Source organism: Erinaceus europaeus, chromosome 15 (assembly GCF_950295315.1).
Source record: "Erinaceus europaeus chromosome 15, mEriEur2.1, whole genome shotgun sequence".
NCBI lineage: Eukaryota > Metazoa > Chordata > Mammalia > Eulipotyphla > Erinaceidae > Erinaceus > Erinaceus europaeus.
Window position 1 is genome coordinate 62984153 of NC_080176.1, and position 21772 is coordinate 63005924.

The 21772-nt window shown below is 51.0% G+C and overlaps 1 protein-coding gene and 1 long non-coding RNA gene across 3 annotated transcripts in view; one reads left to right on the forward strand and one right to left on the reverse strand.

Annotated features, from left to right (window-relative positions):
- ZBTB7C (zinc finger and BTB domain containing 7C) overlaps window positions 1-21772 on the reverse strand; it is a 384832-nt gene that overhangs the window by 94038 nt on the left and 269022 nt on the right. The window contains exon 1 of one of the 2 annotated variants that reach the window (XM_007515930.3): window positions 224-467. The exons of the other annotated variant lie outside the window; for it this stretch is intronic. The gene's annotated coding sequence lies outside the window, so the exon portion shown is untranslated. Of the gene's footprint in view, window positions 1-223; window positions 468-21772 lie in introns of those variants that run through there. 2 annotated transcript variants of the gene reach the window in all.
- On the forward strand, window positions 436-7215 carry LOC132533165 (uncharacterized). Its single transcript, XR_009545077.1, has 3 exons — window positions 436-531; window positions 5299-5667; window positions 7088-7215. It is a non-coding gene; the product is annotated as an uncharacterized LOC132533165 (long non-coding RNA).

The following is a 21772-nucleotide window of genomic DNA, read 5'->3' on the forward strand; positions in this document are numbered from 1 at the left end:
TCCATCACGGTGTTCCCCAACCCGCAGGGGTGCAGCCCAGACCAGGGTTTGAAAGGTCTCCCAGACGCGCCGCTAGCGCCCCGGGAGCACCAGCCAAAGCCGCCACCCGCAGGGACGCCAGGAGGCCTCCTCCCGCCCTGAAGCTTCACCGCCCGCGGGCGCCCGGATCCCACCGAGCGCTGGAGCCCGTCCCCGAGCGCTGCCCGCAGACCCGCAGACCCACCTGGGCGCCCCGGTGTCGCCGCTGTTGCCCCGGCCGTGTCCTCAGAGCCGCGGGTCCAGGGCGGGCTCGGAGTCCACGCGGCAGCGCTGTTCTGGGGAGCCTGCGGCGGCCGGCGGGAAGATGTCATTGATTCGCGCTGGCGGGGTGAGTTAAGCCATACCAGGAGTGGTTTGCAGAGAGCGCTCCCACCCCTCCCTCCAACCAGAAGTACTTGGCAGGCAGCCCCTTTCCGTCCACCTGTACGGAGCACCAGCTCCCTGTACCGAGGCCAGCCTCACTTTAACAGGCAGAGGAAACTCTTCCTCCAGGTAAGGCCTGCGAGCGTGGAGGCGGGAACTTATTTTTTTCCCTCCTCCTCCTCCTCTTTCCTTCCTCTTTCTTTCCACTTGTTTGTTTTTCCTTGCTCTACTATGTCACAAAGTGCTTCACCACTTATCTCAAATGGGAGTTGGCTTTCGGTGATGATTGTTTGATTCGATTCCCAGTCCTCTTATTTTTGAGAGGTAATTTTATTTCCATTTGCGTGAAAACCAAACCCGATTTGAATACAATGACAGGAATGATACTTCTCTCTCTCTCTCTCTCTCTCTCTCTCTCTCCCTTCCTCTCCCCCCTCCCTCTCCCTCTCTCTCCTGAAATGGGGACTGAGGAGGGGATGTAAGTAAACCAAGTCAGCCCAGCAAACAAGGGGTCAACTCGGGAAGAGGAAGAAGCACAGGAGTAAGCCAGGAGTTGATGTTCCCCCTCCCCTCCCTTCGCTTCCTGGCCCTGTGGCAACCCCTTTTCCCCCATAGAGATCCCACAGGCTTTCGGTGACTTGGTCTCCCTTGTGGCTGACTCAGAAGTGTCCAGCGGAGCACATTTGGGGCGGGCCAGCCACCAAGGCCAGAGGCGTGGCCACAGCACCCTCCTGGGCAGCTCCTTCAAACCACACAGCACACCCACTGAGAAACTGCCAGCTGGAGGCCCCTGATGTCTACAGCCCTCCTTCCTCTGAACTGTTCGTTGCCCAGGGGAAACTGTCACCTACTCCTTGGTACCAGGGCAGACCATTCTTGGAAGTGGGGAGGAGTGGAGGGAGGTTCTCTGCTGAACAGGTCCCCTGGGCCCTGCAGAATGGGCACAGAGGCCAGGCTTATGCCCTCTGCTGCCCATCTAGGGGTGCCATGGTATAAAATCAGCAATTATAGGGGCCAGGAGAGAAGTGGTTCACCTGGAAGAGTGCACACATTATGCACCAGGCTCTGGGTTTGATTCCAGGCGCCACCATATAGGAGCTCCTATGGAGGAAGCTTCAAAAGCAGTGTCGCAGTGTTTTTGTTGTTGGGTTTGTTTCTTCTCTCTCTGTCTCTCACACTCTCTTTAGTGGCTTTGGAAGCAGTGGCGTGGTGCAGACATTGAGGCTCAGAAAGAAGTCTGGTGGCAAAAAGTAAATGAAACTTAAAAACATAACCATGGATCAGTAATTAAATAGCTTTTGCCTGGCTCGTTGGTCTTGCCTGAATTGGAAGACAGCATAACCTGTGAGTTAGAGACAAGTCACAAGGTTGGAAACTCCCCAGGACAATGTGATAAGTTTGGAATTCTAGTCGCAACCCCCTTGGTAGAAAGCTTCAATGCAGACAGCACCCTGACTCTACACGAAAAAGCAATCCCCCAGATAAAAAGCTTCAACAAAGAACACCCTCCAACTCCTCACCTGTTGATCCATTAAGATAAGACAGTAGCAAATTGGAGTCTTGAGAAACCTTAAATATGGCCCTGAAAATGAATGGGATATAGGCTTCCTCAAAAGCCACCCTCGCCCTAAAGAATGCAAGCTATGGGGCTTCTGCTTAACATTTAGCAGTCTGTCCTATGCCAACTTGCCTGTTATTTTCCTTCGTGACTGCCCCTAAACTAATCCCCAACTCCCTACTGGATCTCTCCTCTTCTGTCAACTTGCCCACTTTCCCTGTCTCACATGGCAAAACTCAAATAAACTTGGCTCTCCCCATCCCTTGCACTTTGTCTGCTGAATTCTCACCAAACTGAGCTGATCAGGCACCCGCATCACAGGCAAAAATGACATTGGTACCAAGGGGACCAGGTATAGAATGGGCACACAAGGTCAAGCCAAAGAGACCCAAGAGAGGCCAGTTCTCAAAGCATTCCCAGAGTCCCAGGTCAACCCCCCAGGAACACCAGTCCATGGGGGCCAGGGGTGTGCTGTAAAGAACCTCAGGAGGTGCTTCTACTCAAAGAGGTCTTCCAGCAGATGTCCCCGGCCTGAAAATGGGTTCTGGTGATTCACAGCTTGGTGAGGCACACCCTCCAGAGCCTGTGCCCCGGGCAGCCAAGCAAAGCTGCTTCGGGAAGGCAGGTGGGGTCTTTCTCTCTGCGGTTCTCTCTCTAAATCTGTACACGCCCAGGGGAGGGGGAGTGGGAACCCCAGATGAAGGAGTTTGCCAGCTCCTCCTTGCAGGGCTGGGTGGACTGAGTAAGGTAGCCTGAGGAGGCAGAGAGGCTGGGAGCCAGGGGAGTGGGGTGGGGTGAGGTGGGAAGGGGGTGTGGAGCTCAGGACTGGGGCATTGAAGGTCAGAAGGGAGGTGTTTAATCAGAGAAGGTGGATGGCTTCCAAGATGACTCTGTAGTTTGCGTTTTTTTTTTTTTTTCTTTTATCAAAAAAACATGTACTCCCGGAACGCCCAAGAATGAAAAGAAATCCCTTTGTCCACAAAATCACTAATTAAATAGCCGATCAATCTTAAACTCCACTCCCAGGCCAGGAAGGCAAAGATGCCTGTACAAGGGCCTGGATGGACCCATGTTCAGCCCAGTGTTTGCTGTGTGCCTGGAAGGGGGTTGCCTCAATCAGTGGCCTGGGCTGAGGCTGGGTGGGGTGGGTGCAGGGGGAGATAAAACACAGGAGCTGGGCAGCAAGTGAAACAGAGCCCTGATTCTGCAGAGCAGAGCAGTCAGCGAGACAGGGATGAGTGTGAGGGCTTCCAGAAGATGGTGTGTCCAGCCTGGAAGTATGCTTTGTTTGGAGTGAGGATGGTCAGCCAGGAGGTGGGAGGGGCAGATGACCTTGTTTAGACCCCCCTGCCCCATGGATGAAGCCTCAGGCTGGGATGTACAGAGTGGAGCCAGCTTAGGGAAACAGTTTCCAGTGGAAAGGAGAGGCTGGGCAGTCCTGCTGGGGGAGGGAAGGGGACTGGAGAGCCATTGGAGGTGGTAGGCTAGGGTTGGGGGGTGGGGAACAAGTGGGCCACCCTCACCCAGGCAGCCTCTCCCTGCAGGGCAGGGGCTGAGTAGGCCAGTGGGTGGTGCTGGGGCTGCAGATAGTGCAGCCAAGAGCCCCAGGGAGAGCTGGCTGCTGTACAGCCTGCCTAGGCCTCCGTGGTGAATGGCCAATGCCATTCATTCCTCCTGCTCCCTTAATCATGGAGTGTGTGTGCACTCTGCTGGGTTGGGACCCGCCCTTCGGAACTACTCTGGGCAAAAAGTGGGGAGCCCTACCCTCCTGCCCTCCTGCCCCTCCAGCCTCATCTCCTTGCTCTCAGCTCCCATGCCAGATGCCCCCTGGGAACAAAGACATACAGGAGTCTCCGGTGGGTGGGGGAGCTCAAGAAGGGCCAGACCCACCTCTAGGGCTGTGGCTCCTTCCTAGGCCCTCTCTGGCCTTCTCCCTCACCCTGCTTCTGTCACCCCTCTTTCCTGCCTCCACCCCCCCTCCCCCGCCCACACCCCCTGCCTGGGTCACAGTCCTCAGAAACAGGCTGACTCCTGCTTCATCTGCCTGGAGCTGACAGCTCATTCTCCTCCAGGGAGGATGAATGCTCCTCCTCCCTCCCACCACCCAGCCAGGCTCCTAACCACCAGGCAGAGGGTAGCCATCACTTTGCCATAAGCTAAGGATCCAGGTTTGAGACCCTGTTTCCCACCTTTAGGGAGGAATCTTCACAAGTGGTAAAGGAGGTCTGCAGGTGCCTCTTGTTCTCTCTCCCTCTCTCTATCTTCTCCTCTCCTCTCAACTTCACTCTGCCCTATCAAATGAAATAGAAAAAATGGCTACATAGTGCTGGCACTGAGCCCCAGCAATAACTCTGGTGGCAATACAAAAAGATTAAGGGCAACCAAGAGAAGACACAGGGAGGGATTGGGAGGGAGAGGGAGCATGTCCAGAGCACTGTGGCCTCTTCTGCAAGGGCTCATGGCTTGAGAGCTCATCACTCTGAGCATAACACACTCCCTGGGTATCTACATCCCCTAGGGCTGAAGTTTGACCAGGAAGAAGAGTGATGCCAGGAATAAGCTGAGAGCAAGGTGTGTGTGTGTGTGTGTGTGTGTGTGTGTGTGTGTGTAGGGCTGTAGGGCCCATGAACAGAAGCATGGGCAGCTGGGCTGAGTGACTGACTATCCAGTGGGGAATAAGTTGCATCAGCAACTTATCTGTGGATGAAGCCATGGAATTCCCCCTCCAGTCTGTTCAGGGGAAGGGCTGGGGGCTGGTGCAGCCAGACTCAGTAGCCCTCGGCAGTGGCACAGCGACCACTAAAAGTAAGGCCATCCTCTGGCTGGGTACATTGGCATCAGTTAGAGTGGACACTTTCCTAGAACTATTCAGAGCTGAATCACACAACATGACAAAGCAGGTGCACTATCCAGATGAGCTATATTGCCAGCCCAGAATAGGATTTCTGTTCCCCTGCTTCTAGCAGGGTGGATGGCTACAATGCAGATTCCCAAGCTTTGCCTCAGGTCCACTGAATCAGAATCAGGGATGCAGAGAAATGTGAAAGGAGTAGTAATGATGGGTGGCTGGTTGCTTTGACCTTCTGCTTGGTTAGTGGAACTCCTCCTCCAATATCTCCAGAGTAGTGTGCACTCTAACGGGCGCCAGTACACCCAGCCAGAGGCTGGCCTCCATCCTAGTGGTTGCTAAGCCACTGCCAAAGGCTACTGAATCTGATGGGGTCAGCCCCCAGCCCTTCCCCTGGACCAGACAAAGCAGCCTGGTCAGAGTGACTTTTAGCAGAAATGTTGTGCAGTAGAGGAGGGGGTTTCTCACTGAAGCTTGTGTCTTCCCCAAGGTCAAGGTCAGGACAAGGAGGAAGACCAGAGCAACAGGGCAGAACTGAACAAAGATCAAAACACCAGGGCCTTGGCCTCCTACAAGAACCACATCAAAGGCTCACTCTCAACCCCCATGGACAAGAAAATAATTCTAATTACAATTTCCACCAGCATTGTGTTAAGAAGCTGCTTTTCCTTTTCAACAACAAGATCCCCTCAGATCAGCACCTCTCACCCCCTCATACAGAATGGGGTGGATTTGAACTCATGGCACCCTGACAACACCATCCCCCCAACCCCACAAAAGTCACTCCTTATCCTGAAAACTGCATAAGGTAAGGTGCTGTTGGACCTCAGATCAAGGAGGAGACAATGCAATGAAATAGGTAAGGTGCCACTGGAAGCTCATAGCAGACTGGAAGCATGAGATGAGCCCTCCTCTGAGGCTGCAGATGCTCTCCTGGGCATCTGGAAGCAAAAAACAAACAACCACATGCCCCAACAGAGTTAACAGGCTGTGCTAGCTGTGACTTCTAGGACAAGTGCCATTTTGAAGTGCTTGACAAAGACTTTCTGTTTCACTAATGATGAGAAAAGGTGTACCAGCCGGCACTGTGACCTCTGGGAATGGGGCGGGGGGCGGGGACAGCGTGCACTGAGCATGAGGGTCATGGTGATACTTCTCACAATAGGACGTCTTCTTTATTGTTGTTGTTCTTGTCACTGGGGAGTCACTGCCCTAAGCCAACTTACTTTTTCAGACAGGAAGACAGAGGCAGGGGGTGGGCGGTGGCACACCTGGCTGAGCGCACATGTTATCATACACAAGGACCTGAGTTCAAATCCCCAGTCCCCACCTACAGGGGAAAAGCTTCACAAACAGTAAAGCAGTGCTGCTGGTCCCTCTCCCTCTCCCTCCCCCCCTTTCCTATCCCCTTCTCTCCCCTTACTCCCCTCCCCTCCCCATGTCTTACAGCACTTCATGAGTGATGAAGCAGTACTACAGGGCCTCCCCCTCTCTTCCCTCTCACTCTTTTTAATATTTATTTATTTTCCCTTTTGTTGCCCTTTTTATCGTTGTAGTTATTATTGTTGTTATTGATGTCATCATTGTTAGATAGGACAGAGAGAAATGGAGAGAGGAGGGGAAGACAGAGAGGGGAAGAGAAAGATAGACACCTGCATACCTGCTTCACCGCCTGTGAAGCGACTCCCCTACAGGTAGGGAGCTGGGGCTCGAACTGGGATCCTTATGCCGGTCTTTGGCTTTGTGCCCCTCTCGCTCTTTATCTCCTCCTCCCTCTCAATTTCTTTCTCTTCTATTTAAAGTTAAAATATTTTAAAGATATATATTTTAAAAAAGAAAAACACAGAGAGACACAAGAGAGAAGGAAAGACACCACAGCACAGAAGCTTCCTCCAGTGCATTGGGGACCAGGCTTGAATCTGGGTCACAGCCATGGCAAAGCAGGTGCAATAACCAGGTGAGCTATCTTGCCAGCCCCTGACAGGGTTTTTCTGCCCCTTTGCTAGAATCTCTATGGTGGATGGCTACAATGCTGATCCCCTGGCTCGGTCTCAGGTTCACTGAATCAGAACTTGTACCCCAAGCCCTTCTTCTCTCTGATGGAGCAGGAGTGGTAGTGATGGTTGTTGCTGACCTTGCTGGTTGGTTAGTAGACTCTGGCTGAGAGGCAGTGCTATGCAGGGGGATGGGGGATGGTGTGTGTGGCAGGTTGTGGGGGGGGGGTACCCACTGGGCTGCATCTGAAGCATATACTATTTCAGTTTATATATTTTTACCAGAATCCTGCTCAACTCTTGTTTATGATGGTGCTGGGCATTAAACCTGTAATCTCAGAGCCTCAGATATGCATAACCACTCTGCTATCACCCCAGCCCTGCAATAACTGTTTTAAATAACTATTTTAACCACCACTAAGTGGTTCACAGTTGTATACTGTCTCACACTCTTTAGACACTTGGGCTTTTCCAAATCATGAAGAATATTGGGGTGAATATCCTTGCGTTAATTTTCCCCACCTTTTGAGTAAATGGCCTCAGATGAGGTTCTCAGAAGGATGAGAAGGCTAGAGACATTTTCATACCTCCTACTAGAAAATGCTAAAATACCCTTCAAAGAGTTTTCACAGGACCTGAGGAGACAGCATAATGGTTACATGGGGGGGGGGGCAGGTGGTGGCGCACCTGGTTAAGCATACACATTATAGTGCACAAGGTCCAGGGTTCAAGTCCCTGATCCCCACCTGCAGGGGAGTGCTTCATGAGTGTTGAAGCAGTGCTCCATGTATCTCTCTGTCTCTCTATCCCTTTCCCTCTTATTTTCTCTGTGTCTTATCAAATAAATATATAAAGAAAAACTTTTATGCCTGAAGCTCTGTGGTCCCAGGTTTAACCCCCAGGACTACCATAAGCCATAGCTGAGCAGTGTTCTGGTAAATAAATATATATATTAAAATAAAGGTTCACCTTGAGTCTGACACCTCCAACATTCCCGAATGTCAGTTTCCCTGCAGCACCAGCAGCACCTCTGCCCCTCATTTTAAGGATAATAATAATGATTGAGGATGGACTGCCAAGGTGCCCTGTGCCCTTTCTGAAGTGGCACATCTGTCAATGTCAGAGCTGGGGCAAGGACTCCAGGCTGCCGCACCCATGGGCCACAGTCTTTTAACCCACTGTCACCAACATCCTCAATCTCTAACCAGACAGGAGGGAAAAGCCAAGCCTGGCACGTCATTCTCACTCGACACCCCTCTACCTCATTCTCTCCGCCAGCTGTGCCCCAAACCATGTGTGGAGTTTAGATTTCAGTGTTTTCCTTGCTCTAAATCTGGAGTCTCTCCACTCTCCACTCAAACTCCATAGCCTCTGCAAACCATCTTATCAGAGGAGGTCATTGCATACTTGAACTTAGGCTTAGATGCAAATCAGTGGGTGGGGAAGGCAAGGTGACAGCCAAGGGGAGGGACAAAGGCCAGCCAGACCGGCCAGAGCAGTGAGTGGCCCTAGAGGGAAGATCTGGGAGGGAGGCCACTGAGGCCTAGAGGGCAGACTAGAGTCCAGACATGGTGGGGAGGGGGTCCCTGAGCTCAGGCCCAACCAGCCACCTGCTGCTAAAGGGACATAGGTTGTTCCCACAGAGGAACTGCTATTGGAATATAAGGGAAGCTGGGCTCTGGCTTCCACAAAGGTCCTTAACAGGGCATCTGGGTTCACCGCAGAGGACCATTAGCCCCACCCACCAGCTAAACCATATATATGTTCCTTTTTTACTGGGAAGATAGTTCATAATATTCATCAGATTTTTTTTTTTAAAGTTAATGACTCTTGCAGCCTGGAAAGTGGTGCAGTGACTTTAGTGTTAGACTTATAAATGTGAGGTTATGAGTTTGATTCCTAGCATCACATGTGTCAGAGTGATATTCTTGTTCTCTTCTTTCTCTCATTAAAAAAAAAACCTTTTGGTGGCACTCCTGGTTGAGCCCACACATTACAGCAGGCAAGCACCCAGGTTCACGCCCTTGGTGCCGGCCTGCAGAGGGGAAGCCTCACAAACGGTGGAGGAGGGCTGCAGTCTCTCTCTCTCTCCCTCCCTCCCTCTCTCTCTATCTCTCTCTCTTTCCCCTTCCTTCTAAAGTTTTCTCTTATTCTCAACTTATTTAAGTATTTAAATAAAAAATATATTTTAGTATTTATTTATTTCCTTTTTGTTGCCCTTGTTTTTATTGTTGTAGCTATTGTTGTTGATGTCGTCATTGTTGGATAAGACAGAGAGAAATGGAGAGAGGAGGGGAAGACAGAGAGGAGGAGAGAAAGATAGACACCTGCAGACCGGCTTCACCGCCTGTGAAGCGACTCCCCTGCAGGTGGGGAGCCGGGGGCTTGAACCGGGATCATTACGCTGGTCCATTAGCGCTTTGTGTCACGTGCGCTTAACCTGACCTGCTGTGCTACCGCCAGACTCCCTTAAATAAAATATTTTTAAAGATAAAACAAACCCTTTTTTTTAAAGTTTGTGAATATTTGAATACTCAAAAAATAAAATAAAAGGTGAAAGTCAAACAGAAAAACCACTTATTATATGATATATACATAGTGTGTATGTGTGTACTTCTCACTCTCTTTTTCTCTCTCCCTACACACACACACACGCACACGCACACGCACATGCACACGCACACACACCACTATAAGGAGGGAGAAAATAATTACAAGTGGTCCTTCTCAGATAAACAGATGATAGCTAGCTGATACACAGTAAGCCAATAGATAAATCCACATGTAGCAGACAGACATCATAATCATTACTTGGGCCTACAAGATAAGACAGTTCACCTGGGTAGTGTGCTGCGTTGTTGTGCACAGGTCCCAGGTTTGAGCCCAGCTCCCATTGCACTGACTTAAGCACTGGTGCTGTGCCATCTTTCCTTCTGACCCTCTGTCTCTATCTCTCTTTCTACCTGAAAAAAAAAAGCCATTCAAAAGTGGTAAAACCGCAAGGATATAAAAGAAAAAAATCGTTCCTTATGCCATCATCATTTTCGTATTTTTCAGAGATTGTGAGGGAGTTGGTAGGGCTGGGCGGGGGGGGGGGGAGTCCCTCTCCTAGAAGTCCCTCATGTAGTACTGAGGGGTTCACAATCACTGCCACAGCCCCCAGGCAGATAAAGACAGAGCCCTCAAGAATTGACCATGTTGGTGTGAAGTGGGACTTTGCTTTCCCAAGCTTTCTGGAAACACTTCTCACATCAGACAGGATGCACTTGAACATGAGCATGGGGAGCCCTTCTGCACTACGTGGGCAGCAAGCATGTTGCCACTCCTTACAGGTGGCACCTTGATGCTCCTCACAGAGTCCAAGGGTGGGATGGGGGGTTGGGGCAGAACTGTGACTCCCTTCTTACATGGGAGGAAATAGAGACTCAGGGATGGTAAGTCACATGCCCCAGAACAAACAGCTGGTGATCAACAGCTAGACAGGAAGCAGGCAGCTGGGCCCTGGAGCTGGGCTGGAGCCAGTCTGAGGACAGCTGTGTGGTGTAGTCACGGTCAGCCCATCATAGTCTCTTGCAGAAGGGCTGGACCCCAAATGTCTTAATCCTGCTACTCTTTGCTTACAGTGATCATTCATTACCTATACTTGAAATTATCCAGGCTGACTGTCTAGACTTGTAGTGAAATAGCCACTATAACAGCAACTATAGTAATTTCTCTCATCTGATGTCAACTACACAGAAGACTTCACAGTCGACCTCTTCATCCATTCTTAGGACAAGCTTCCAAGAGAAGACCATTTTGGAGACAGAGGCTGAGGTCCCAGGAGATTCAGATGACCTTCTAAAGGCCAGCTAGTGAGTGAAGGGAGCAGGCTGGATCCCTGTTCTTTTAGCTTCTTTGCCACTTACTGAACCAAGCAAGGCTGCGGGAGGAGAGAGTGGCTTCTGGGGTGTGCCCAACTGTGGTTTCCTTGTTGCTACCCCCCCCACACCCATGACTGACTGGGAGGGGCCAGGCAGTGGTAGTGGCACACCCAGTAGAGTACATATATTATAGTGTGTCCCTGGTTCTCACATACTGGGAGGGAATCTTCATGAGTAGTGAAGCAGTGCTGCATGTGTCTCTCTCCCTCTCTGTCTCTCCCTTTCCTCTCAATCTGTCTCCACCATAAAGGGGAAAAATGCAGTCTAGGGGCAGCAGATTCATAATGTAGGCACTGAGCCCCAGTGATTGCCCTGGTGGCAATAAAAGAGGAAGAAGTCATTGTCCAGGGAGCTCATTGTTATGGCCAAAAGGGAAGAAGAGATGGGAGGAATGAAGGAAGGAAGAAAGGGAGGAAGAGAATGGAGGGAGGGAGGGAAGGAGGGAAGGGTCACCCTTGTGTTTACTGCTTCATAAAATCCCCTTCTGAGGTTCAGGAGAAGGCAAGGGTGTACCTCTTTGATTAAAATCACTGGTCCTTCTAGCTCCTTCACTCTCTCAGGTTTTGAACTTGATTCTGGAAGGCCTGGGAAAGCATGAAACACAGGAGGCAGTGGGGACAGCCGCCCAAGGACAGAGCTTGGGAGGCAGGAGTGGGCGGGGTCCTAGCTGTGACTCAGGAAGGGACAAGTTCAAAGGGAAGACTGTACAAATCCTCTCAAGTCTGGCGGTCAAAGCTGGACTCAGAGGCTGTGAAGCATCAGGGGCAGAACACACAGTGCTCTGGGGAGTGAGTAGGGCTCAGGGCCTGGCTGGGTTCTAGAAGTTTCCTCTCATGCTCTATTGCATCCAGGGTGCTGAAGCAAGTAAAGCTACCAGGTAAGTTATCTCCTGGCCCCATGCAGTTGTTGCTGCTGCTGCTGCTCCTTCTCCTCCTCCTCCTTCATTTATTCATTGCCACCACGGTTATTGCTGGGGCTTGGTGCCAGCACTAGGAACCCACTGCTAGTGGCCATTTTTAATTTTCTCCTCCTCTCTTCTCTTATTTCTATTTCATTTGATAGGACAGAGTGGAATTGAGAGGGGAGGAGGAGATAAAAAGTGACAAAGAAAGAGACACTTGTAGACCTGCAGGTGGGGAGTAGGGCTCGAATCTGCGTTCTTGTGTATGGTGGTGACGTGTGCACTTGACCTGGTGAGCCCCCAGACTCCTTCTATATATCTTCTTAAGTGCCTCAAGCACTGTTGGAACACAGCAAGGGAAGCCCAGTCACATTTTCTGAGCCTAAATCACACCCATTGATTTCCATAGTCCCCGCCCCTTGCTATCATGGGGGATATTAAGGTAGCTAGGAATGATGGGAATGTAATAGACTTTAATGTCAAGTTCAAGTTCCTGCCTAGGAACTTTTCACCTTGGGAGGGAGGGATGCACAGTGAGGAGGGTGTGCAGGGCTGAGGGAGGAGAGAGTGTGGCTTTCTGGGGTGTGCCTAGCTGCAGTTTGGCAGTACTGCCCATACTAGATGTTTAGGGGGTTCCCTAGACTTAAGTATAGGGAAAGAAGGTAGCATTTTCTGAGCACAGGCCAGGGTTTCAGCTTAAATTTAAGGAGTGGTCAGGAATGACCCAGAGCCACTGAGCTTTGGGGCTCCCAAGCAGCTTCCACCACATGGCTTTTGCTTAAGATAATAAATGGGTCACTCATCAAGAAGAGTTTCACCATTCTGCCTTTCTCTTCTCTCTCCCTTCCTTTTTTTCCCCCCTCCTCCTCCTTCTCTCTCTCCCTCCCTCTTTCTCTTTCATCACTGGGGCTTCACCACTCCCAGTTCACTTCTTCACATAGAGAGAGGCAGGGACAAAGGGATTGAGGGAAAGATACCACAGCACAGAAATTGGAGTGAGATACCTGGGTCGCGCACATAGAAAAGCAGATACACAGGAGCTGGGTGGTAGCATAGCGGGTTAAGCGCACGTGGCGCAAAGCTCAAGGACCAGTGTGAGGAGCCCGATTTGAGTCCCTGGCTCCCCACCTGCAGGGGAGTCACTTCACAAGCAGCGAAGCAGGTCTGCAGGTGTCTATCTTTCTCTCTCCCTCTCTGTCTCCCCTCCTCTCTCCATTTCTCTCTGTCCTATACAACAATGACAACAACAATAACTACAACAACAATAAAAACAACAAGGGCAACAAAAAAGGAAATAAATAAATATTAAAAAAGAAGAAAAAAGAAAAGCAGATACACTAACCAGGTGAGTTATCTTGCTGGTCCTTCTCTTCCTTCCTTTTAAAAAAGATATGTTTGTTCATTGATCTTGATGAAAGAGAGATCAGAGCAACTCTTTGGCATATGTAGTTTCTGGTACTGAACCTGCCTCCAAAATGTGCTCTACCCAGGGCTTGGGAGACAGTGTAGTGGTTCTGCAAAAGACTTTTATGCCTGAAGCTCTGAGGGTCCACATTCAATCCCTACCATCATCATATGCCACAGCGGAGCAGTGCTCTGGTCTCTCTTCTTCTCTCTCTGAGTCTCTCATTAAAAATAAACAAACAGGTAAAATACTTTTTAAAAAGAACAGAAATGTGTTCTACCAGCTGAGCCACCTCCTTGGCTACATGAAGTACTTTGCAGCAAACAAGGGCAAAGTGAGAAGAATCCTGTAAGTGCCATAAGAATAGACATGGCGGGGGGCTGGGAGATGGTTCACTTGATTAAGCACACGTTACCATGTTCAAGCCCTTGCTCCTCAACTGCAGGGGAGACACTTCACATCCCCCCCCCAATTCCTCTCTGCCCTATCATAAAATAGAAAGAAAGAAAGAACGAAAGGACGGAAAGGAAGGAAGAAAGAAGGAAAAGATGGCCACTGGGAGCAGTGGATTCATTGTGCCAACACTGAACCAAAAAAAAGAGGAAGAAGAAAAGAAAATAAAGAATAGGCAAAGCATATCAATTACATATAGACCACATGAATGATTGGGGGATGAATATAGGCAAAGGAGGGAAATCATTGGGCCCACAAGATGTTGTGAGGTGTGTGTGTGTGTGTGTGTGTGTGTGTGTGTGTGTGTAGTGTGTAGGGGGTGGTGGTGGTGTCGAGTAGACAGTGGGCTGAATCATTCACCACTGGAGAATGATCAGACGCAACCAGCCCTCCTAGGGCAATCCTCCCTATTTCTCAATGCCACTATTTGCATGGTTAATACCAGGTGAGGGATACTTCGTTAGATGATGAGGAAACCGAGGCCTGGGATGTCAGAATGTCAAGAACCTGGTTGTCCCAGCAGGAAGGCAACCTGGCCTCATGGCTGAGAGAGAGGGCTCAGGAGCAGACTCTATGTCCTGGAAACAGTCAGCACTTACTGTGTGACTGCAGGCAAGTACTGTAGCTTCTATGACTTGGTTTTCTCATCTGTAAAAGTCATTGGGTGGCTTATCTGAGCCAGTATTTGTAAAGTGTACAGATAAGCCCCTGACAGATCAACTGCTATAGGAGCACATGAAACACACTCACTCCTGTCTCTGTAGACCCCAGACAAAGCCAGTTCAACACCTGTGCTCCATGCTACAGGAGAAATTCTAACTCATCCTTTTCCACGTTAACCGAGATGCATCTGCTGGGGCAGAGAGGGGAGCTAGAGCTGGAGGGAGGTGGGGGCATTCCCCATGTCCTGGGGACAAGCCACTTCCTGTCCCTTCAAGGACTTTGGCAAGGAGGAATACATGGGTTGGAGAAAGCAGAGCCAAGCAGGAAAGAGATGGTATCTGGCAGGATCAAGAGGACAAGCTCAGTATACACCAATGTTCCCACCAGGGGCAAATGCAGGCTCCCAATAGCTCCCAGCTCCAGTCCTCCTCTTTCTCTTTGCTTTGGTGGATTTGTTTTGGCTGCTGTCAAGGGCACCCATCGGAAGTGACAGGTGGTTTGCCTTTGGGGAGGGCCTTAAACGTGTCAGGCAAACAAGCCCTGGCTAGTTTTCTCATAACCCGCCCTAAAAGGGTGACTGTGGAACTGAATGTTGTTTCCCACAAACCATACACACCTATGCTTTGAGGAACAGGGTCAGGTTGGGACTGGGAGACAGGGGTCCTGGTGCCTGTCCTTGGGCAAGATCCTTGCAGGGTCTTAGGCAGAGGAAAGGGGTGGTGGTGGGGGGAAACCTGAAGACCTCTTAGGGCTTCTTCTGGGGGTGTAGAGGGCATGTTTAGGACTCTGAGTTGCAGAATTCCAAATAGCTTGTGAACTCACTTTCTCTTGATTCCTGTCTTCTGCAAGTCTCCTGAGTTTTCTTGCTGACTTTACAGTGTGCTGGAGAAACTGTTCCTTCGGCAAACACACACAGTGAGTGTCCCCATGTCCCTTGCCTTGCCTTTCCCTGGTGGGAACAGATGAAGCTGGACTGCAAAGGCAGAGGATGACAGGGCAAGGCCAAGGGGAAGAGGTGAGGCATGGTCTTCTCATCTCCCCACTTGCTTCACCCATCACCAGGCTATAGAGACCCTGATTTTAGTGTGGTGGGTGTGTGTGGGGGTGGTGAGGTGGGCAGGCTCAGGGGGAACATGCAGCTGAGGGCAAGTCCCCAGTGTTTGCCTGCATAGCCTGAGCTTCCCCAGAGGCTGGGGGTAAGGGTGGGAGGGGGCTGAAGGAACCAGGAAGGTGGCAAAAATAAAGGATAGCCCACTGCGGCTTCCAAATAGGCAATGTGAATGCTGTATGGAGGAAATGAGCACTAGAGCAGGAGCCCATGTACTCCCCCCCCCCCCAAGGGTCAGTCTCCTCTTCTGCAAATGTCCACACTAGACTTGATGACTGTCCCCCACCTGCAGTTCAGGTCCTGCAGTTCAGTGTCTAATGCACACACATGCAGGAAAGGGGACACGCAGACAGAGTCAAGTCTATTTCCATTCCTCCAGGAGTTCAGCCCATGTCCTCACCAACACTTAACCAAGTAATTCACTTATTGAGCACCTACTCAGTGCCAGGCCCTGCATTCTCCTCTCTCAACTAGATCAGAAGCTTCTGGATGGGACAGACAACATGGCCTATATGTTTGATTTCCTCCCCCTATGCCCCTTGTCCTAACAAATAAAGTACCCACATCATTAATGGCTGGGGGCATGAACCACAGAGTCAGGTGGCCCTGGTGTGAATGCTGCTTGTCTTCCAATTAACAGCCTCAGCTTCCTTTTCTGTCCAATGGGAAGTGTATTTCCCATATACTGGGTTCTCAATGGGATTCAGAAACATCAAGAGCTTATGGAACACTGAACAAGGGCTAGCACTTGGAAAGTACCCACTAAATGTTTGTAAATAAAATGTCTATGAAAGTGATGGGAGCCAACCTGCTTTCAGTCCAATGGCACAATGAGACTGTCACACACTCCACTACTTGCCATTCATTTATCCACCCAACTCAGATCATAGTCCACGTAAGGAATGAACCAGCCAAGCCCTACTACCTTGACATCCAAATTGGCAATGTCCAAGTTCAGGAGCTTTTACAAAGCCCCAAAGTGTGAATTTAATCATGTATTTCAGTCTGTATCCTCTTAAAGAGTTACTGAAAGTGACCACTGGAGCTGACTGACTTACATTTCTCCTGCTCCTGTCAAAGCAGTGTTCACAGACAGCTAGTGCCCAGTGGGCAAGACCCCTGCCCAGAGCACATCAGACTTCACAGATCTCTAGGCAGCCCAGAGCCAGTGTGCCAACATTCAGGATCTGTAGTACGCGTGGTCTCTAACACAATGCTTGGCAGAACCAGAGCAAGACAAGAGTCCCTGCAGGAACAGGCATGCCTGCCTCTTTTGCAACCTGTTCAGATACTGACTGAGGGCAGTGAATGGCAAAGAGTCACAGTATTAATGGCCCTGCTCTGGAGCTGCCAATTTGGCTCACACATAGCCCTACCTCCAGACCCACAGTCTCCTTGGGCATAATAGCTGGGTTTGAAGTGACCAGTGCTGATGCCTGGCTTCCACCGGTGGTGGTGGTGGTCACTGCTGGCCAACTAGCCTGGGGAGACATCTCATTAGTATTCCCAGTGGGAGGGAGTTAGAGATACTAGTTGGCTGTAGCCTGGGGGTCTTCTCACTTCTCCCAGTTGATGCCACCCCCAAACCACACACACACACACACACACACCACTTACTTATTGCTGGTTCATTGATTCACCTCATGCACATAGGCTGGGTGTCTACTCTGCCAGGCAGGTGCCAAACTGGGTCTCTAACACAGAGTTAAATTAAAATCAGAGCCCCCTGGAAGGGAGTTAAGAGCCAGGTTAGATTCCAGCTTGGCCACCATCAGGCTGTGTGACTTCAGGAGAGTCCCTTCTCTGGCTCTCAGCAGTCTCTGTCTGTAACTGGGCTCATGGCACCCACTGCCCAGTTGTGCTACAGATTCTAGTTATTTCATTCACCAACAACAGTCTTAATGTAGATGCAGTGACAATATCAAAGAGTTCCAAGCTTGTAAAAAGTGTAAGCTTGCTGGCCCACGAGGTGGCACAGTGGGCAAAGCACTTGCTTTGCAAACATGAAGTCCTGAGTTTGATCCCTGGCATCACATATGCTACAGTAATGCTCTGATTCTCTCCCTCTCATTCATAAACAACTCTTTTAAAATTTTTATTTATTTGTTTATTTATTTATTTTATTTTAATGAGAGTGGAACAGAGAGAGATATCAGAGCACTGCTCAGCTGGGGATTGAGCCTGGGGCCTCGGAGCCTCAGGCATAAAAGTCTTCCACGGAACTATTACTATTTTTATTTTTAAGTGTAAGCCCAGCAACTCAGGAAGCTCCTTTGGTTACCTGAAGGGGTGCAGGTTTGCTAATGAAATCAAAAGTTGAACTGGACACAAGGAGCTTGGAGGCAGGGGAGTGGAGGGCCTCAGGGGAGCCCTGGTGGCCTTCCTGATGTGATCAGAGGCATCTCTAAAAAGTATCTGTCCCCAAAATATGAAGTCTCTTCATTTTATTTTTCTGACTTTAGAATTCCACATTTGAGAGCAAATATTGTGGGCTAGGAGCTGTATCCCACCACAGAAATCTCCCCACAAAATGCAGACTCCCTGGAGAAGGGTGGGGGTCTTGTCCAGCTGAGGGTGGGGGGGCAGTCACTCCTTCCACTAGGCAGGGGTCCCGCAAGTTCAGGGTAATGGGGGCCTGTGCCTTAACCATCAGGAATGTTTGACTGGGGAGTGGGCAGGGGAAGGAGGCCTCTGGGGCTGGTTCACTGAGCTCCAGCACTAAGTCACACAAGGCTGGGGTGTGGGGTGTGGGGTGTGGGCGGGTGCAGGGAGAGAGCAGGAGGACAGGACTTGAATTCCCCAGGAGGGGTGGGGGTGGGAGAGCTGAGGGTAAGAATTGGCACTTCCCTTTAGTTAAGTTTAGACTCTTCCTTAAGGAGCCAAGGTTCTGAGGGGAGGTCAGGCGAGGGGAGGGGAGAGGAGAAGGGGGGGAAGAGTCAGGAGAATGGGTGGGGCACTGTTTGGAGGCGGGGTGGCGGTGGGGGCCCGTAGCTGAAGTAACCCGCTGGGCGGATATTCGGTGAAGAGAGTGGGTGCAGGGCAACACCCCTAGTGGGCCAAGCCTCCACCACTAGAGTTGCCAAGCCGGTTCAGACTGGTTCGTTCACCTCTCCCCCTATCCCCCACCCCTACCCCGGGCCTGTATGTGATGTAGCCGCAGCCGCTCCACCGGGGGCCACCACCTCCCGGGACATCGCGACCTCTGGAAGCCCCCTGGGCCCGGCCCATGACCTGGCCCCACCCCGAGGGCCCCCTTTTCCCCAGAACTCCACCCTCCTCCTGGCGTCCTGCCCTGATCCACCGCCCCTCTGAATGGGCCCTGCTCTGGGGCACCCCGGCGCCCCATCCCTCCCCGCCTGTCTCTCCCCGCCTCTCCCCCGCATTCGGGCACAGCCCCGACCTTCTCACCCACCCGCCTCCCGCGCCCGGCGCCTCCCTGCCCGCCCCGCGCTCCAGCCGGCGCCTGCCGGGGCGGGACCGCCTGACCCTGGAGGCGCGGGGCTAGGGGCGGAGGGCGGGGGTTGGGGGTGGGGGCCTCAGAGCTGGACTTCCACCCGCGTAGCCACCCTCCGGCTTGGTGCCCAGGCCCCGTGTGGCTCGGCCAGCTCGGCTGCAGCAGTCAGCTGCGTGGAGGCAGTGCCAGCTTGCCAGCTTGCTCAACTGGTGGCCCCACCACCCCGGGCCTCCTCCCCTGAAACAAGACCTGGCTCTATATAACAGAGAGGGTGGGGACACCAGTCTTAGTCAGGGCAGCACTCACTTTATTTTGGGAGTGAACTCAAGACAAGCCACTTATCTCCACCTCAGTCGTTGCATTTGTAAAAATGAAGGTGATAAACGCACCCCTGGCATCTGGGCAGTGGTGTACAATACACATGTTAACCATGCCCAAGGATCAGGGTTCAAGCCCCTTTCCCCACCTGCAGGGGTAAAGCTTCAGGAGTGGTGAAGCAGTGTATCTCTTTCTCCCTCTCTATCTCCCCCTTCCCTCTCAATTTCTTTCTGTCTCCAACCAAAATAAATAAATAAACAAACGATAAAGCAACCTGGTTATAAGTTGTGAGTTCTGTATCTGACACATCATAATCTGTATGTGTGTGTGTGGGGGGGCGGGCGGGTAGGTTTAAACTGGCCTTTAAAGGTCTGTTCAGTGCCTCCCCCTGTGCACAGAAGACTTTTTGGTGTGATGCAGGAGTCCCAGGCCAGTCACTGGGTAGCACTGTGTGACCTTGAGAGAGTTCTCACTCCTGTCTGAACCATAGCTCCTTCACTGGTAAAATGGGGCCCCCAGCCCCACTTCCCAGAGCCAGTGAGGGGATTAAATAAGGTGACTTAAGGGCAGTATCCTGGGCTCCTTCCTCACTGCACTGCAGGTGCCTGCAGGTGAGAGACTTGGAGAGAGTGAAGAGGCCAGTGCTGGGAAGGACAGATGCAGCCTCTGCTGCAGGGAAGCCCAGTGCCAAGGACAAAGGGATGTGGACCAGCCTGACGCCCAGCGCTTCCTGTGAGAGTAAGTACACTGTTGCAGGTGGAATCCCAGTTGGCCCAGGGTGTTTCTGACCTGTCTCACTGACCCCTGCCCCCCCACCCCAGTTCTCTCCTCCTATGGTCAAGGGGAACAATATGAACTTGAGAGGGGGTACAGTACTCTGGAATAACCAGTGTCTAAAACTGTTTTGCTGGGGAGGAGAAACTTCTTGAGCTGACCGGTGAAAGAGGGACAGAAAGGACAGTTGCAGGGGATTGGGCAGTGGTGCACCTAGTTGAGCACACACATTACCACAAGGAAGGATCAGGGTTCAAGCCCCTGATCCCTACCTGCAGAGGGGGCACTTCATAAGTGGTGAAAATTTTATTTATTGGGGAATTAATGCTTTATATTCAACAGTAAATACAATAGTTTGTACATGCATAACATTTCCCAGTTTTCCATATAACAGTACAACCCCCACTAGGTCCTCTGTCATCCTTTTTGGACCTGTATTCTCTCCCCTCCCCCCAACCCATGTGTCTTACTTTGGTGCAATACTCCAAATTTTCCCCTCCCCTCTCAATTTTTCATGGTCCTATCAAATAAAAGAATGGGGAAGAAGGAAAAAGAAATGAAAATCTCAACCAAATTTAATAGAAAAAAAAAAGGAAAAAGAAGAAAAAGAAAGGACAGTTGGAAAGTGAGGCCTAAGTAGAACCTCCACCATTGATCATGACCTTGAATGTGGCTGACCAACCCACACAGCTGCCTGAGCCCCTCCTCCCCCTTACACAGTACTGCTCCGACCTGCAGGAATGTGGGGGAGAGGCCACTCCTCTGGGAGGTTCAGGGGTCACCTGCAGTTCCATCAACCATCCCATGAGCAGCAGGAAAGAGGTGACCTCAACCTTAGGATACTCCCCGTGATGTGGCAAGATCAGCGGCCCAGCCCCCTCACTGTATAGACAAGGAAGAGCCCACAGAAGGGAAAGGATTGCTCAAGTCCATGTCTCTCTTCAGTGGCAGAAGAGTTTTCAAGCCAAAGCTGTGAAGCACCTCCAATTAATTTAACAAGGGTGACAACAAAAGACCCCAGCAAGCTCTCAGGGTTCCTTTCACCAAAGCAAAATGGAGATAATTGCACTCACTTCACCACCCTACCAGGTAGGGAAGTGTCTCAGCAAGGGAGAACTAGACAAACAGCCCTGCAAAGGCCTCCTGCCTCCCCCAGACAATGTCTGTGGTGCGGTGGGGGTGGGTGGAGGGTAGGAGGGTAGGAGGGGTGCAGCAGCAGCAGCTCCCGTTGGCCCCAGGGTGGGGGTGGGGGCTGCTTTTGTGATCAGCACTGGAGACTCCCTGATGTGAGGCCAAGGACACTGGGGCTTGAGCACCAACAGGGATTTTTATTCGGCAATAATTTTCAGACTGAGTTCAAGAGGCTCCAGCTTCTAGTACATAAAAGCAAATCAAATTAAGTTAATTGATTTTATTGAAACCTGCCACCATTGTATTCAAGCCCATGACCAGGGGGCATGACCCTCATGAAATATCAAAAGGGCTTCTGAAATAATGCAATTAATTGCATCCTGGGTTATGCACAAGGGTTTGCCCTGTGCTCTATGCAGGCGTGTTCCTGCTCCTGGTCACAGGTAGGAGAGGTGCACGTGACTGAGAGGCAACGGCAAAGCAGGGTGTTGCCTGGGGTGCTACACTGCCCATTCTGGGTAAGCTTTTGTCTGTGGCCTTTTTCCCCCAATATTTTATTCTTATTTTTTATTTATTGGAGAGAGAGAGAGAGAGATGTAGCATTTCCACATTGCTCAGAGGAAAAGCTTCCCCCCCTGCAGGTGGAGACCTGGGGCTTGAACCTGAGTCCTTGTGCATGACAACATATGCACTCAAGCAGGTGAGCTATTGCCTGGCTCTATGCAGGCGCACATGCTCTCTCTCTCTCTTTCACATACATACCAACCCACCTTACACTCACTAACTGGAATTCTTCTCTCTGGCCACCTAAGCAAATAATCTTGCTCCCTCTCTTCTAGC